The sequence below is a fragment of the Cervus canadensis genome, chromosome 4, assembly GCF_019320065.1.
Source record: "Cervus canadensis isolate Bull #8, Minnesota chromosome 4, ASM1932006v1, whole genome shotgun sequence".
Classification (NCBI taxonomy): Eukaryota; Metazoa; Chordata; class Mammalia; order Artiodactyla; family Cervidae; genus Cervus; species Cervus canadensis.
This window is the reverse complement of record NC_057389.1, coordinates 98,561,199-98,579,072: the sequence shown is the minus strand read 5'-3', so window position 1 is coordinate 98,579,072 and position 17,874 is coordinate 98,561,199.

The following is a 17,874-nucleotide window of genomic DNA, read 5'->3' as shown; positions in this document are numbered from 1 at the left end:
CCAATATTCTGGGAGGTGGGTCATAGAGGATCTTGCTGTGATTTATGTCGGAGAGTGTTTTGCCTATGTTCTCCTCTAGGAGTTTTATAGTTTCTGGTCTGACATTTAGATCTTTAATCCATTTTGAGTTTATTTTTGTGTATGGTGTTAGAAAGTGTTCTAGTTTCATTCTTTTACAAGTGGTTGACCAGTTTTCCCAGCACCACTTGTTAAAGAGGTTGTCTTTTTTCCATTGTATATCATTGCCTCCTTTGTCAAAGATAAGGTGTGCATAGGTTCATGGATTTATCTCTGAGCTTTCTATTCTGTTCCATTGATCTATATTTCTGTCTTTGTGCCAGTACCGTACTGTCTTGATGACTGTGGCTTTGTAGTATAGTCTGAAGTAAGGCAGGTTGATTCCTCCAGTTCCATTCTTCTTTCTTAAGATTACTTTGGCTATTCGAGGCCTTTTGTATTTCCATACAAATTGTGAAATTATTTGTTCTAGTTCTGTGAAAAATACCGTTGGTAGCTTGATAGGGATTGCATTGAGTCTATAGATTGCTTTGGGTACTATAGCCATTTTGACAATATTGACTCTTCCAATCCATGAACACGGTGTATTTCTCCATCTGTTTGTGTCCTCTTTGATTTCTTTCATCAGTGTTTTATAGTTTTCTATGTATAGGTCTTTTGTTTCTTTAGGTAGATATCCTCCTAAGTATTTATTCTTTTTGTTGCAATGGTGAATGGTCTTGTTTCCTTAATTTCTCTTTCTGTTTTCTCATTGTTAGTGTATAGGAATGCAAGGGATTTCTGTGTGTTAATTTTATATCCTGCAACTTTACTAAACTTCCAAACTCATTCTATGAGGCCACCATCACCCTAATTCCAAAACCAGACAAAGATGCCACAAAAAAAGAAAACTACAGGCCAATATCACTGATGAACATAGATGCAAAAATCCTTAACAAAATTCTAGCAAACAGAATCCAGCAACATATTAACAAAATCATACACCATGACCAAGTGGGCTTTATCCCAGGAATGCAAGGATTCTTTAATATCTGCAAATCAATCAATGTAATACACCACATTAACAAATTGAAAGATAAAAACCATATGATTATCTCAATAGATGCAGAAAAAGCCTTTGACAAAATTCAACACCCATTTATGATTAAAACTCTCCAGAAAGCAGGAATAGAAGGAACATACCTCAACATAATAAAAGCTATATATGACAAACCCACAGCAAGCATTACCCTCAATGGTGAAAAACTGAAAGCATTTCCCCTAAAATCAGGAACAAGACAAGGGTGCCCACTCTCACCACTACTATTCAACATAGTTTTGGAAGCTTTGGCCACAGCAATCAGAGCAGAAAAAGAAGTAAACGAAATCCAGATAGGAAAAGAAGAAGTGAAACTCTCGCTGTTTGCAGATGACATGATCCTCTACATAGAAAACCCTAAAGACTCTACCAGAAAATTACTAGAGCTAATCAATGAATATAGTAAAGTTGCAGGATATAAAATTAACACATAGAAATCCCTTGCATTCCTATACACTAACAATGAGAAAACAGAAAGAGATTTTTAAATCATGAAAGGGTGCTGGATTTTGTGAAATGCTTTTTCTACATGTATAAGATAATCATGTGGGTTTTTGGCCTTTATTCTATTAACCTGTTTGTATTATATTAGTTAATTATTGAATATTAACCTAACCTTGCATTTCCAGGACAAATCTCACTTGGACGTGGTGTATAATCCTGTTACTAAGTTGCTGAATTCAGTTCAATAGCATTTTGTTGAGAATTTTTGGGTCTTCTTGTGATGTTTATACCTGGTTTTGATGTGAGAGAAATTCTGGCCTCAAAGAATGAGTTAATAGGTGTTCCCTCCTCTTCTATTTTTAAAGAGTTTGTAATGCACTGGTGTTGATTTTTTAGAAATTTTTATTACAGTATATTGATCTGCAATTTGTGTCTCAGGTGTACAGAAAAGTGAATTAGTTGTACATGTATCCACTCTTTTTTAGACTCTTTTCCCATATGGGCCATTACAGAGTATTGAGTAGGGTTCCCTGTGCTATTAAGTCCTTATTAATTATCTGTTTTATATATAATAGTGTTTATATGTCAACCTCAATCTCCCAGTTTGTTTCTATCCCTTCACTGATTAAGCTTGTTTTCTACATCTGTAACTCTATTCCTCTTTTGTAAATACATTTATTTGTACCCTTTTTTAGATTCCACATGTAAGTGATATCATATGATATTTGTCTTTCTCTGACTTACTTCACTCAATATGACAATCTCTAGGTCTATCCATGTTATTAGATATAATAAATAGCTAGAAACAATAAATAGCATTATTTCATTCTTTTTTTAAAAAGTTTTATTTTGTATTGAGGTATAGCCTATTAACAATGTTGTGATAGTTTCAGGTGAACAGCGAAGTACTCAGCCATACAAACTCCCCTCCCAGCCAGGCTGCCACATAACATTGAGCAGAGTTCCGTGTGCTATACAGTGAGTCCTAGCTGGTTACCAATTTTAAATATAGCGTGTGTACCTGTCCATCTCAAGCTCCCTAACTATCCGTTCCCTCCATACTTCCCCCAGGCAACCATAAATTCATTTTATAAGGCTGTGAGTCTCTGTTTTGTAAGTAAGTTCATTTGTATCCTTTCTTTTTAGAGTCCACATATAAGGAATGTCAGATGATATTTCTCCTTCTCTACCTCCTGACTTACTTCACTCAGTATGGCAATCTCTAGGTCCATCCACTTTGCTGCAAGTGGCATTATTTCATTCTTTTCAATGGCTGAGTAATATTTTATTATATACATGCACCACATCTTCTTTACCCATTCCTCTGTGGATGGATATTTATGTTGCTTTCATGTCCTGGCTATTGTAAATAGTGCTGCAGTGAACATTAGGTGCATGCATCTTTTTGAATTATGGTTTTCTCCAGACATATGCCCAGGAGTGGGATTGCTGCATCATAGGGTAGCCTTATTTTTAGTTTTTTTAGAAACCTCCATACTGTTGTCCACAGTGGATGTCCAAATCTATATTCCCACCAACAGTGTAGGAGAGTTCCCTTTTCTCCACATCCTCGCCAGCATTTATTGTTTACAGATTTTTTTGATGATGGTCATGCTGATCAATGTGAGGTGATGTGATATCACATTGCAGTTTTGAATTGCATTTCTCTAACAGTTAGGGGTGTTGAGCATCTTTTCATGTGCTTTTTAGCCATCTGTATGTCTTCTTTGGAGAAATGTCTATTTAGATCTTTCGCCTACTTTTTCATTGGGTTGTTTGTTGCTTTTATATATATGTATATATATACTGAGCTGCATGAACTGTTTTATCTTTTGGAGATTAATCTCTTGTCAATTGCTTCATTCGAAAAAATTGCCCCCCCATTCTGAAGGCTATCGTTTGTTTTGTTTATGGCTTCCTTTGCTGTGCAAAAGCTTTTAAGTTTAGTTAGGTCCTACTTGTTTATCTTCGTTACTCTAAGTGGGGGCATTGAAAAAGATCTTGCTGTGATCTATGTCAGAGAGTGCTTGCCTATATTTTCCTCTAACAGTTTTTATAGTATCTAGTCTTACATTTAGGTCTTTAATCCATTTTGAGTATTTTTGTGTATAGTGTTAGGGAATGTTCTAATTTCATTCTCTTACGTGCAGTTGTCTAGTTCTCCCAGCACCACTTCTTAAAGAGATTGTCTTCTCTCCACTGTGTGTTATTGCCTCTTTCATCATAGATTAGGTGACCACAGGTGCATGGGCTTATCTCTGGGCTTTCTGTCCTGCTCCATTGATCTATATTTCTGTTTTTGTGACACTATCACACTGTTTTGATTGCTGTAGCTTTGTAGCATAGTCTGAAGTCAGGGAACCTGATTCCTCCAGCCCTGTTCCTGTTTCTCAAGATGGCTTTGGTTATTCCTGTCTTTTGTGTTTTCACACAAGTTGTAAAATTTTTGTTTAAATCTGTGAAAAATGCCATTGGTGATTTAATAAGGACTGCATTGAATCTATAGATTGCTTTGGTAGTATATTTTTTCCAGTCTAAGAACGCAGTATATCTCTCCATTTGTTTGTATCATTTTTTATATTTCTTTAATCAGTATCTTTGATAAAGATGAAGGAGGAGTGTGAGAAAGCTGGCTTAAAACTCAACATTCAAAAAACAAAGATCATGGCATTCCATTCTATCACTTCATGGCAAATAGATGGGGAAACAATGGAAACAGTGACAGACTTTATTTTCTTGGGCTCCAAAATCACTGCAGATGGTGACTGCAGCCATGAAATTAAAAGACGCTTGCTCCTTGGAAGAAAAGTTATGACCAGCCAGACAGCATATTAAAAGGCAGCGTATCAAAAAGCAGAGACATTACTTTGCCAACAAAGGTTCGTCTAGTCAAAGCTATGGTTTTTCCAGTAGTCATGTATGGATGTGAGAGTTGGGCCATAAAGAAGGCTGACTGCAGAAGCATTGATGCTTTTGAGCTGTGGTGTTGGAGAAGACTCTTGAGAGTCCCTTGGACTGCTAGGAGATCAAACCAGTCAATCCTAAAGGAAATCGATCCTGAATATTCCATGGGGGTCACAAAGATTTGGACATGACTGAGCGACTGAACAACAAAAATCAGTATCTTATAGTTTTCTGAGTACAGGTCTTGATTTTTATGTCTGACAGAATTTACCATTGAAGTCTTTGGGGCCTGGACATTTATTGAAAGTGAAAGTGTTTGGTGCTCAGTAGTGTCTGACTCTTTATGAAGTTTCTACTAATTCAATCTCTTTATTTGTTGCAGATGTATTTATATTTTGTATTGTTTCTTGAGTCAATTTTAAGGAAAAAGAAAAAATTTAAATATAGTATGTACCACACAGTGAAATAAGAAAATTTGACAGTATACATAGAACAAAACAATACTGCTTTATATCTGATATTTAATTTTTTTGTATTTGGTCCTAGTTTAGTCATTGATATGAATTTTCTTTTTTTATAATAGCTATTTCTATAAAAATGTGACTTTCTAGTTAAAAAAAAAAAAAAGAAGAACAAGATGGCAGAGGAGCAGGTGGACGTGGAGTACATCTCCCCCCACAGATACATCAGGAGTACACCTTCAGACACAGAAGCGCATGCAGAATACCAGCTGAAAGCAGACAGGAGTACCTGACCAGCAGAAAAGAATATACAGACCCATGCAAAACTCAGTAGGAGGAAGGAACTAGGGAAAAACAGGAGTGTTAGTAGGACTGGACCTGCCCTCGGTGGGTGGGGGAACTGAAGCAGGGGTCCGATCCCCACATCGGGGCAATTGTCTGAGTCAGAGGAGAACCATTTAAGGCTGAGAGTGAAACAGCTGATCTGTGGCAGCCTAAATGGAATGAGAATCAGACAGTCCTTGCCGCAGCCATACATACCCCAGATGGCGCAGTGGCTGGGAGCTGGAGTTTAGGGATTGTTGAGCAATCCCAGGGCAAGGGCTGCTCTGATTGCAGAAAGACTGATGGAGGGGATGTGAGGGAGGTTGTGGTTGGAAATGCCTGTGGAGGAAAGCCAAGGAGAAGCCAAGGAGCCATGGAAGCAAGGCGATACTGCTGAATCATGCATAGGGGGTGGCGCCATCACCATAGCCTCTCTCCCCCCACTTGCCAGCATTGGCAGCTGAACAATAGAGAGGCTGGACCATCAAATGCCTGAGGCACTGAACTATATACAGAGTAGGATCCCACCCAGGTGCCCCTTTAAGTGCTTGATGCACCGAATGACAGAGAAGGACCCCAGGCAAGGAAGCCCTCTAAGTGCCTGAACAGGCGGAGGTATGGAGAAAGACTGGCCAAAGAGGCCTTCTGATCACCAGCTATAAGAGGCTGGAAAAAAGACTCTGATATGGCCCTAACTCCTCTGGCGGAGGCAGTCCGTGTCCCTGCACACTTGGCCAAGCAGCTTCACACTCAGCTCTCACTGGGGCAGAGCTGCCACAGGCAAAAAAAAGTCTTGTGCCTATGTGTGCAGGGTCACTTCGGTCGTGTCCATCTCGGCAACCCTGTAGGCTATGGCCTACCAGGCTTCTCTGTCAGGGAGAGGGGTTCTCCAGGCAAGAATCCTGGAGCCTATGGGCCAATACTGGTTGCCATACCCTTCTAGAGCACTGTATTTCCTGCTTGCCGTAGCCGCCAAACCCCCTGAGTACCTGGTGCTGCCAGAACCCCTGCAACCCAAGCAGCTGCCCCACCTCCACACCTGGCCCTCACAAGGGCAAACCCAAGTCCTCCAGGGCAGCCTCAGGAGCAAACCCCAGTAGATGACCCACATGCAGAGGTGGGAATAAAACCACAGCTGAAACCCGGGGGCAGTGTGGCTAAGGAAGAAGACCCAAAACCTTCCCACCAGCTGTACAAGTGCAGATTAAATCCACATGATCAACTAGGCAGACTCTGAGTCTATGGAATATTTAAGAGGTCATTGAGAGCTCCCACAAGAGAAACGCGCTAGTTCTGATAGCTGTGGGGATTGGAGGCGAGAACTCACAGGAGTAGGAGCAGATTAGAGTCTGAGCTGCCCCCACAGCAGGTCCAGAGACCAGCACACTGTTGGAGGCCGTCCTAGGGAGGTGAGGGGGACTGTGACTCCCAGCGAGGGAAAGGACTCTGACAGCAGTGACTCAAGAAAAACAGTTATTATTCTTATGTTTTGACTTGTTTTGTAGATTCTTTACGATTTTCTTTCTTTTTTTCCTTTCCCCCCATCCCCATTGTAGTTGTTGATTTTATCGGTACTATGAAATCTAATTAAGCTTTTGAGCTTTTTTCCCCCTTTTTTTCCTCAGTCACATTTTTTTATTGTTGTTATAAACCTCTGCCTCTATGTTGGGCTTTTGCAGTTCTGGGGAGGTCTTTTTTTCCCCTCTCTTTTTTAATTATAATTTTTAAAAACCTATTATTATTTTTTCTACATTTATTCCTTTGCTTTTCCTACTGTTCTCTTCCCCTTGCAGTCAATCTTTGATATATATAAATCTTTATCTACCTCTATTTAACTTTGCTTATCTATTCTTTCTTTCTTTTCCTTCTTTCCTTTAATCTCAACATATTTGTTAGTTTTACTTTCACTGCTTTATTCCCCAATTGGCACCTTACTTTAGCTTTGTTTTCCAGTTTGTGCTTTAGTTAGTATTCTGGTAGACATAATTTCTAGTTCCCTTTGTTCACTGAATCAGTCTATTGTACTTCATTTTTGTTAGACTATTTTGATTTTGCTTATCAGTGTCTATGTATATGTGTATATTCAGTCACACTTTTTATTGTTGTTATAAACCTCTGCCTCTACATTGAGCTTTTGCAGTTCTGTGGAGTTTTCCTTTTCTCTTTTCTTCTTCCTTTTTTTTTCTTTTCTCTTTTTTATAATTTTAATTTTTTAAACCTATTATATTTTTTCTACATTTATTCCTTTGTTTGCCTTTCTACTTTTCTTTTCCCCTTGCAGTTAATCTTTAATGTATATAAATCTTCATCTACCTCTATTTAACTTAGCATATCTATTCTTTCTTTTCTTTCTTTCCTTTCCTCTCAACATATTTGTTAGTTTTATTTTCATTGCTTTATTCCCTAATTGGCACCTTGCTTTAGTTTTGTTTTCCAGTTTGTGCTTTAGTTAGTTTTGTTCTGGTAGATATAATTTTTTGTTTCCTTTGTTCACTGGGTCAATCTATCATATTTTATTGTTGTTGGACTGTTTCAATTTTGTTTATGGGCGTGTATGCACATGTGTATATTCAGTCACACTTTTTATTGTTGTTATAAACCTCTGCCTCTACATTGGGCTTTTGCACTTCAGTGGAGTTCCCCCCCGCCCCGCCCCCACCTTCTTCAGTTTTTTTCCTTTTCTCTTTTTTATAATTTAAACTTTTATTTTTTTAAACATATTATATTTTTCATGTATTTGTTTGTCTTTCTTGCTGCTATTTTCCCCTTGTAGTTAATCTTTAATGTATATAAATCTTCACCTACCTCTATTTAACTTTGTATATCTATTCTTTCTTTCTTTTCTTTTTTTCCTCTCCTCTCAACATATTTGTTAGTTTTGTTTTCATTGCTTTATTCCCCATTTGGCATCTTGCTTTAGTTTTGTTTTCCAGTTTGTGCTTTAGTTAGTTTTGTTCTTAAACTGGGAAATATGATTTTTTATTTCCTTTCTTCACCAGGTCAATCTCTTGTACTTTATTTTTGTTGGACTGTTTTGACTTTGGATGTGTATGAATATGTGTGTATTCCATTATTTTAATTATTATTTGCCTTATTTGGTAACTGCCATTTGTCTGGGGTTCATCTTTGGTTTCTCGTTTTTGGATATTTGTTTTAATCTCACTTAACGCTTTAACAAACCACTTGTAGAATCTTCATTCGTGACCAGAGATCAAGACCTGAACCTTTGGAGTGGGAGCACTGACTCCAAGTCCTAGACTACCAGAGAACTACCCCAGTTCAGTTCAGTCACTCAGTCGTGTCCGACTCGTTGCAACCCCATGAATCACAGCACGCCAGGCCTCCCTGTCCATCACCAACTCCCGGAGCTTACTCACACTCATGTCCATCGAGTCGGTGATGCCATCCAGCCATCTCACCCTCTGTCGTCCCCTTCTCCTCCTGCCCCCAATCCCTCCCAAAATCAGGGTCTTTTCCAATGAGTCAACTCTTCGCATGAGGTGGCCAAGTACTGGAGTTTCAGCTTCAGCATCAGTCCTTCCAATGAACACCCAGGACTGATTTCCTTTAGGATGGACTGGTTGGATCTCCTTGCAGTCCAAGGGACTCTCAAGAGTCTTCTCCAACACCACAGTTCAAAAGCATCAATTTTTTGGCACTCAGCTTTCTTCACAGTCCAACTCTCACATCCATACATGACCACTGGAAAAACCATAACCTTAACTAGATGGACCTTTGTTGGCAAAGTAATGTCTCTGCTTTTTAATATGCTATCTAGGTTGGTCATAACTTTCCTTCCAAGGAGTAAGCATCTTTTAATTTCATGACTGCAATCACCATCTGCAGTGATTTTGGAGCCCAGAAAAATAAAGTCAGCCACTGTTTCCACTGTTTCCCCATCTATTTCCCATGAAGTGATGGGGCCAGATGCCATGATCTTAGTTTTCTGAATGTTGAGCTTGAAGCCAACCTTTTCACTCTCCTCTTTCACTTTCATCAAGAGGCTTTTTAGTTCCTCTTCACTTTCTGCCATAAGGGTGGTGTCATCTGCATACCTGAGGTTATTGATATTTCTCCTGGCAATCTTGATTCCAGCTTATGCTTCTTCCAGCCCAGCGTTTCTCGTGATGTACTCTGCATATAAGTTAAACAAGCAGGGTGACAATATACAGCCTTGACGTACTCCTTTTCCTATTTGGAACCAGTCTGTTGTTTCATGTCCAGTTCTAACTTGCTTCCTGACCTACATATAGGTTTCTCAAGAGGCAGGTCAGGTGGTCTGGTATTCCCATCTCTTTCAGAATTTTCCACAATTTATTGTGATCCACACAGTCAAAGGCTTTAGCATAGCCAATAAAGCAGAAATAGATGTTTTTCTGGAACTCTCTTGCTTTTTCGATGATCCAGCGGATGTTGGCAATTTGATCTCTGGTTCCTCTGCCTTTTCTAAAACCAGCTTGAATATCTGGAAGTTCATGGTTCACGTATTGCTGAAGCCTGGCTTGGAGAATTTTGAGCATTACTTTACTAGCATGTGAGATGAGTGCAATTGTGTCATAGTTTAAGCATTCTTTGGGATTGCCTTTCTCTGGGATTGGAATGAAAACTGACCTTTTCCAGTCCTGTGGCCACTGCTGTTTTCCAAATTTGCTGGCATATTGAGTGCAGCACCTTCACAGCATCATCTTTCAGGATTTGAAATAGCTCAACTGGAATTCCATCACTTCCACTAGCTTTGTTCGTGGTGATGCTTTCTAAGGCCCACTTGACTTCACATTCCAGGATGTCTGGCTCTAGGTGAGTTATCATACCATCGTGATTATCTGGGTCATGAAAATCTTTTTTGTACAGTTCTTCTGTGTATTCTTGCCACCTCTTCTTAATATCTTCTGCTTCTGTTAGGTCCATACTAGTTCTGTCCTTTATCAAACCCATCTTTGCATGGAATGTTCCCTTGGTATCTCTAACTTTCTTGAAGAATCTCTAGTGTTTCCCATTCTATTGCTTTCCTCTATTTCTTTGCATTGATCGCTGAGGAAGGTTTTCTTATCTCTCCTTGCTATTCTTTGGAACTCTGCATTCAAATGGATATATCTTTCCTTTCTCCTTTGCTTTTCACGTCTCTTCTTTTCACAGCTATTTGTAAGGCCTCCTCAGACAAGCATTTTGCCCTTTTGCATTTCTTTTTCTTGGGGATGGTCTTGATCCCTGTCTCCTGTACAATGTCACAAACCTCCGCCCATAGTTCATCAGGCACTCTGTCTATCAGATCTAGCCCCTTAAGTCTATTTCTCACTTCCACTGTATAGTCATAAGGGATTTGATTTAGGTTATACCTGAATGGTCTAGTGGTTTTCCCTACTTCCTTCAATTTAAGTTTGAATTTGGCAATAAAGAGTTCATGATCTGAGCCACAGTCAGTTCCCGGTCTTGTTTTGCTGAGTGTATAGAGTTTCTCCAACTTTGGCTGCAAAGAATGTAATCAATCTGATTTCAGTGTTGACCATCTGGTGATGTCCATGTGTAGAGTCTTCTCTTGTGTTGTTGGAAGAGGGTGTTTGCTATGACCAGTGCGTTCTCTTGGCAAAACTCTATTAGCCTTTGCCCTGCTTCATTCGGTACTCCAAGGCCAAATTTGCCTGTTACTCCAGGTGTTTCTTGACTTCCTACTTTTGCATTCCAGTCCCCTATAGTGAAAAGGACATCTTTTTTCGGTGTTAGTTCTAAAAGGTCTTGTAGGTCTTCATAGAACCGTTCAACTTCAGCTTCTTCAGCATTACTGGTTGGGGCATAGACTTGGATTACCATGATATTGAATGGTTTGCTTTGGAAATGAACAGAGCTCATTCTATCATTTTTGAGATTGCATCCAAGTACCTCTACTGCTACTGCTAAGCCACTTCAGTCGTGTCCAACTCTGTGCGACCCCATAGATGGCAGCCCACCCGGCTCCCCCGTCCCTGGGATTCTCCAGGCAAGAATAGTGGAGTGGGTTGCCATTTCCTTCTCGAATGCATGAAAGTGAAAAATGAAAGTGAAGTCGCTCAGTCATGTCCGACTCTTAGCAACCCCATGGACTGCAGCCTACCTGACTCCTCCATCCATGGGATTTTCCAGGCAAGAGTACTGGAGTGGGGTGCCATTGCCTTCTCTGATCCAAGTACTTAGGCAGTATCAAATAGTGAGAACTCACACAAAGCAAACCACTGGAATACAAGACCCAGTATCACCCAACCACCAATAGCACCCTGTGCAGGATGCCTCATCTAAACAACAAACAAAACAAAAATACAAACGCAGCATCAGCAGACAGGATTACCACCTCACTCTGCCTTGCCCATCAGAGGAAAAACAAACAAACAAAAAGACCTCAGCACAAATCTCACCCTATAAGAAGCTTACACAAACCACTGGACTAAACTTAGGAGGGCAGAAACCAAAAGGAAGAAAGAATTCAACCTTGAAGCCTAGAAAAAGGAGACCTCAAACACAATAAGTTTAAAAAACATTAATGAAAAGGCAGAGAAATACTACACAAATGAAGGAACAAACTAGAAATGCAGAAGTCCAAATAAATGAAGAGGAAGTAGCCTAAATACCTGAAAAAGAATTCAGAATAATGATAGTAAAGATGATCAAAAAACCTTGAAAGTGAAATGGAGAAAATGTAAGAATCAATTAACAAGGACCTAGAAGAAGTAAAGAATAAAAACTCAGAGACAAACAACACAATTACTGAAATTAAAAATAGTCTAGAAGGAATCAATAGCAGAATATCTGAAGCAGAAGAACAAATCAGTGAGCTGGAAGATAAAATGGTGGAAATAACTTCTGAAGAGCAAAATAAAGTAAAAAGAATGAAAAGAACTGAGGATAGTCTCAGAGACCTCTGGGGCAATATCAAACACACCAACATTCGAATTACAAGGGTCCCAGAAGAAGAAGAGAAAAAGAAAGGGTACGAGAAAAAATTTGAAGAGATTATACTTGAAAATTTCCCCAACATGGAAAAGGAAATAGTCAATCAAGTCCAAGAGGCACAAAGAGTCCCATACAGGATAAACCCAAGGAAAAACATGCCAAGACAAGTACTAATCAAACTAACAAAGATTAAACACAAAGAAAGAATATTAAAAGCAGCAAGGGAGAAGCAACAAGTAACATACAAGGGAAACCCCATAAATTTAACAGCTGATCTTTCAGCAGAAACTCTGCAGGCCAGAAGGGAATGGCACTATATATTTGAAGTACTGAAAGGGAAAAATCTCCAACCAAGATTACTGTATCTGGCAAGGGTCTCATTTAAAATTGATGGAGAAATAAAAAGCTTTTCAGACAAGCAAAAGTTAAGAGACTTCAGTACCACTAAACCAGATTTACAACAAATGTTAAACAGACTTATATAGTCAAGAAATACAAGAGAATAAAAAAGATCTACAAAATCAACCCCCAAACAATTAAGAAAATGGCAATAGGAACATATATATCAATAATTACTTTAAATGTAAATGAATTAAATGCTCCAACCAAAAGACACAGACTGGCTGAATGAATACAAAAACAAGACCCATATATATGCTGTCTACAAGAAACCCACTTCAGACCTAAAGACACATGCAGACTGAAAGTGAGAGGATGAAAAAATATATTCCATGCAAATGGGAAGCAAAAAAAAACCTGGAGTAGCAATCCTCATATCAGACAAAATAGACCTTATAAAAATATTACAAGAGATAAGGAAGGACACTACATAATGATCAAGGGATCAATCCAAGAGGAAGACATAACAATTGTACATATCTATGCATCCACCATAGGAGCACCTCAATACATAAGACAAACACTAACAGACATAAAAGGAGAAATTGACAGTAGCACAATAATAGTAGGAGACTTTCATATCCCACTCACATCAATGGACAGATCATCAAAACAGAAAATTAATAAGGAAACACAAGTCTTAAATGATACATATATGAGATGGATCTCATTGATATCTTCAGGACATTTCATCCAAATGCAGAAGAATACACCTTCTTTTCAAGTGCACATGGAATATTCTCCAGGATAGACCACATCTTGGGTCACAAATCAAGCCTCAGTAAATTTTAGAAAATTGAAATCGTATCAAGCATCTTCTCCATCCACAACACTATGAGATTAGATATCGATTCCTAAGAGGGAAGTTTATAGCAACACAATCCTACCTCAAAAAATAAGAAAAACATCGAACAGACAACCTAACTTTACACCTAAAACAACTGGGAAAAGAGGAACAAAAGAAAACCCAAAATTTGTAGAAGGAAAGAAATCATAAAGATCCAAGCACAAATAAATGAGAAAGAATGAAAGAAAAAAATAGTAAAGATTAGTAAAACTAAAAGCTGGTTCTTTGAGATGATAAACAAAATTGACAAAACTCTAGCCAGACTCATCAAGAAAAAAAAAGAGAATAATTAAATCAACAAAATTAGAAATGAAAAAGGAGAGGTTACAACAGACAATGCAGCAATACAAAGGATTATAAGAGACTATTGTGAACAACTATATGGCAATAAAATCGATAACCTGGAAGAAATGGACAGGTTCTTCAAAAAGTTCAATCTTCCAAGACTGAACCAGGAAGAACTAGAAATTATGAACAACCGAATTCAGTTCAGTTCAGTCACTCGGTCGTGTCCGACTCTTTGTGACCCCATGAACTGCAGCACGCCAGGCCTCTGTGTTCATCACCAACCCCCAGAGTTCACCCACACTCATGTCCATTGAGTTGGTGATGCCATCCAACCATCTCACCCTCTGTCGTCCCCTTCTCCTCCTGCCCCCAATCTTTCCCAGCATCAGGGTCTTTTCAAATGAGTCAGCTCTTCACATCAGGTGGCCAAAATATTGGAGTTTCAGCTTCAACATCAGTCCTTCCAATGAACACCCAGGACCGATCTCCTTTAGGATGGACTGGTTGGATCTCCTTGCAGTCCAAGGGACTCTCAAGAGTCTTCTCCAACACCACAGTTCAAAAGCATCAATTCTTCGGCGCTCAGCTTTCTTTATAGTCCAACTCTCACATCCATACATGACCACTGGAAAAACCATAGCCTTGACTAGATGGACCTTTGTTGGCAAAGTAATGTCTCTGCTTTTTAATATGCTATCTAGGTTGGTCATAACTTTCCTTCCAAGGAGTAAGCATCTTTTAATTTCATGACTGCAATCACCATCTGCAGTGATTTTGGAGCCCAGAAAAATAAAGTCTTTCACTGTTTCCCCATCTATTTCCCATGAAGTGATGGGGCCAGATGCCATGATCTTAGTTTTCTGAATGTTGAGCTTGAAGCCAACTTTTTCACTCTCCTCTTTCACTTTCATCAAGAGGCTTTTTAGTTCCTCTTCACTTTCTGCCATAAGGATGGTGTCATCTGCATACCTGAGGTTATTGATATTTCTCCTGGCAATCTTGTTTCCAGCTTGTGCTTCTTCCAGCCCAGCGTTTCTCATGATGTACTCTGCATATAAGTTAAATAAGCAGGATGACAATATAAAGCCTTGACGTACTCCTTTTCCTATTTGGAACCAGTCTGTTGCTTCATGTCCAGTTCTAACTGTTGCTTCCTGACCTGCATACAAGTTTCTCAAGAGGCAGGTCAGATGGTCTGGTATTCTCATCTCTTTCAGAATTTTCCACAATTTATTGTGATCCACACAGTCAAAGGCTTTAGCATAGTCAATAAATCAGAAGTAGATGTTTTTCTGGAACTCTCTTGCTTTTTCGATGATCCAGCGGATGTTGGCAATTTGATCTCTGGTTCCTCTGCCTTTTCTAAATCCAGCTTGAACATCTGGAAGTTCATGGTTCATGCATTGCTGAAGCCTGGCTTGGAGAATTTTGAGCATTACTTTACTAGCATGTGAGATGAGTGCAACTGTGCAATTGCGCAGTAGTTTGAGAATTCTTTTGCATTGCTTTTCTTTGGGATTGGAATGAAAACTGACCTTTTCCAATCCCATGGCCATTGCTGAGTTTTCCAAATTTGCTGACATATTGAGTCAGCCCTTTCACAGCATCATCTTTTAGGATTTGAAATAGCTCAACTGGATTTCCATCACTTCCACTAGCTTTGTTCCCAGCGATGCTTCCTAAGGCCCACTTGGCTTCACATTCCAGGATGTCTGGCTCTAGGTGAGTGATCACACCATCGTGATTATCTGGGTCTTGAAGATCTTTTTTGCACAGTTTTTCTGTGTATTCTTGCCAACTCTTCTTAATATCTTCTGCTTCTGTTAGGTCCATACCATTTCTGTCCTTTACTGAGCCCATCTTTGCATGAAATGTTCCCTTGGTATCTCTAATTTTCTTGAAGAATCTCTAGTCTTTCCCATTCTATTGCTTTCCTCTATTTCTTTGCATTGATTGCTGAGGAAACCTTTCTTATCTCTCCTTACTATTCTTTGGAACTCTGCATTCAAATGGATATATCTTTCCTTTTCTCCTTTGCTTTTCACTTCTCTTCTTTTCTCAGCTATTTGTAAGGCCTCCCCAGACAGCCATTTTGCCCCTTTGCATTTCTTTTTCTTGGGGATGGTCTTGATCCCTGTCTCCTGTACAATGTCACAAACCTGCGTCCATAGTTCATTGAACAACCCAATTACAAGCACTGAAATTGAAGCTGTGATAAAAAATCTCCCCCAAAACTACAGCCCAGGACCAGATGGCTTTACAGGAGAATTCTATCAAACATTTAGAGAAGAGCTAATGCCTATCCTTCTAAAACTGCTTCAAAAAATTACAGAGGAACACTTCCAAACTCATTCTATGAGGCCACCATCACCCTGATACCAAAACTAGACAAAAAAACACAAGAAAAAAAAAAACTATAGGCCGATATCACTGTTGAACATAGATGCAAAAATCCTCAACAAAATTTTAGCAAACAGAATTCAGCAACACATCAAAAAGCTCATAGACCATGATGAAGTTGGGTTTACTCCAGGAATGCAAGGATTCTTCAATATATGCAAATCAATCAATGTGATATACCATATTAACAAATTGAAAGATAAAAACCATATGTTATCTCCATAGATGCAGAAAAAGGCTTTGACAAAATTCAGCATCCATTTATGATTAAAACTCTTCAAAAAATGGGCATAGAAGGAACCTACCTCGTCCGGGCCTGAGTGCCCTGAGGACAATCGGAGGGAGCTTCTGTGAGTTGCCAACTTGAACTGTGGGAGACCAAAAGAGAGAGAGTAAATTAACCCGCCCGAACACACTGCCGGCCGTTTGCAGAACAAAGAGACCGAGAAAATCCAGAGAAGAGCTCGCAGGCTGCGGACCGGCCCAGCCCCACTGGAGGCAGGAGGCAGGGGGGAGGGGAAGGTCGCGGCGAGACACAGGGCGCAGGCACCCTACCGGCGCGGGTGGGGACTGGGGCTGGGGACGCGGAGGGCGGAAGGCGCAGGCACCCGATTGGCGCCAGCGGAAACTGAGACTGGGTCCGTGGAAGGGAGTGGGCGTGCCACACCTGGGGAGAGTGCGCCCACCAAGCCCCTGGCTGCCTGGACCGCTCTGACGGGGAAGGCACAGAGGGCAGGTGCAGCTTTTCGTTCAGCGCTTTTGTGGACCACCCGAGGGCTGGAACCTCGCGCAGCGCGGGGCGCGCTCCATACAGAGCAGCTGGGAGCCTGAGCAGCGCAGACGGAGAAAGCAGCGTCGGCCCCTCCCGGCAGCGCCAGCCCGTCCCCGCGGCGCAAGCCCCTCCCTGCAGCGCCAGCCCGTCCCCGCGGTGCCAGCCCGTCCCCACAGCGCCAGCCCCTCCCCGCAGCGCCAGCCCCTGCAGCGCCAGCCCCTCCCCGCAGAGTGACGGAACTAGCTACCTGAATAAGAGGCCACCTCCGCCCGCCTGTGTCAGGGTGGAAATGAGGCTCTGAAGAGACCGGCAAACAGAAGCCAAATAAACAAAGGGAACCGCTTCAGAAGGGACTGGTGCAACAGATTAAAATCCCTCTAGAAAACACCGACTACACCGGAAGGGACCTGTAGACATCGAGAAGCGTAAGCTGGAACGAGGAGCTATCTGAAACTGAGCCGAACCCACACTGACCGCAACAGCTCCAGAGAAACTCCTAGATATAATTTTACTTTTTTCTCTTTTTTTTTTCTTTTTTTTTCTTTTTTATTTTTTCTCTTTTATTTTCCTTTAAAATCCCCTATTACTCCCCCATTACTCCTTAACTTTCATTTCCATAGATTTTTACGATTTTTTTAATTAGGGGAAAAAAATTTTTTTTCTTTTTTTTTTTCTTTTTCTTTCTTTTTTTTTCTCTTTCTTCTTCTTTTTTTTCTTTCCTTTTTCTCTTCTATTTTCTATTTTTCTTTTTCTCTTATTTCTTTTAAAGTCCTCTAGTACTCCTCTACTACTCCTTAATTTTCATTTTCAATACACTATAACCTTACAAAAAAAAAAAAGAAGAGAAGCCCTATTTTTAAACCAAAGATTATTCTCTCCCAATCTTGACTCTCTGTTTTCTACCTCAGAACACCTCTATTTCCTCCTTTCCCCTTCTCTTCCCAATCCAATTCTGTAATTCTTTGTAGGTGACTGGGCTACGGAGAACACTCTGGGAACAGACAGCTGCGTAGATCTG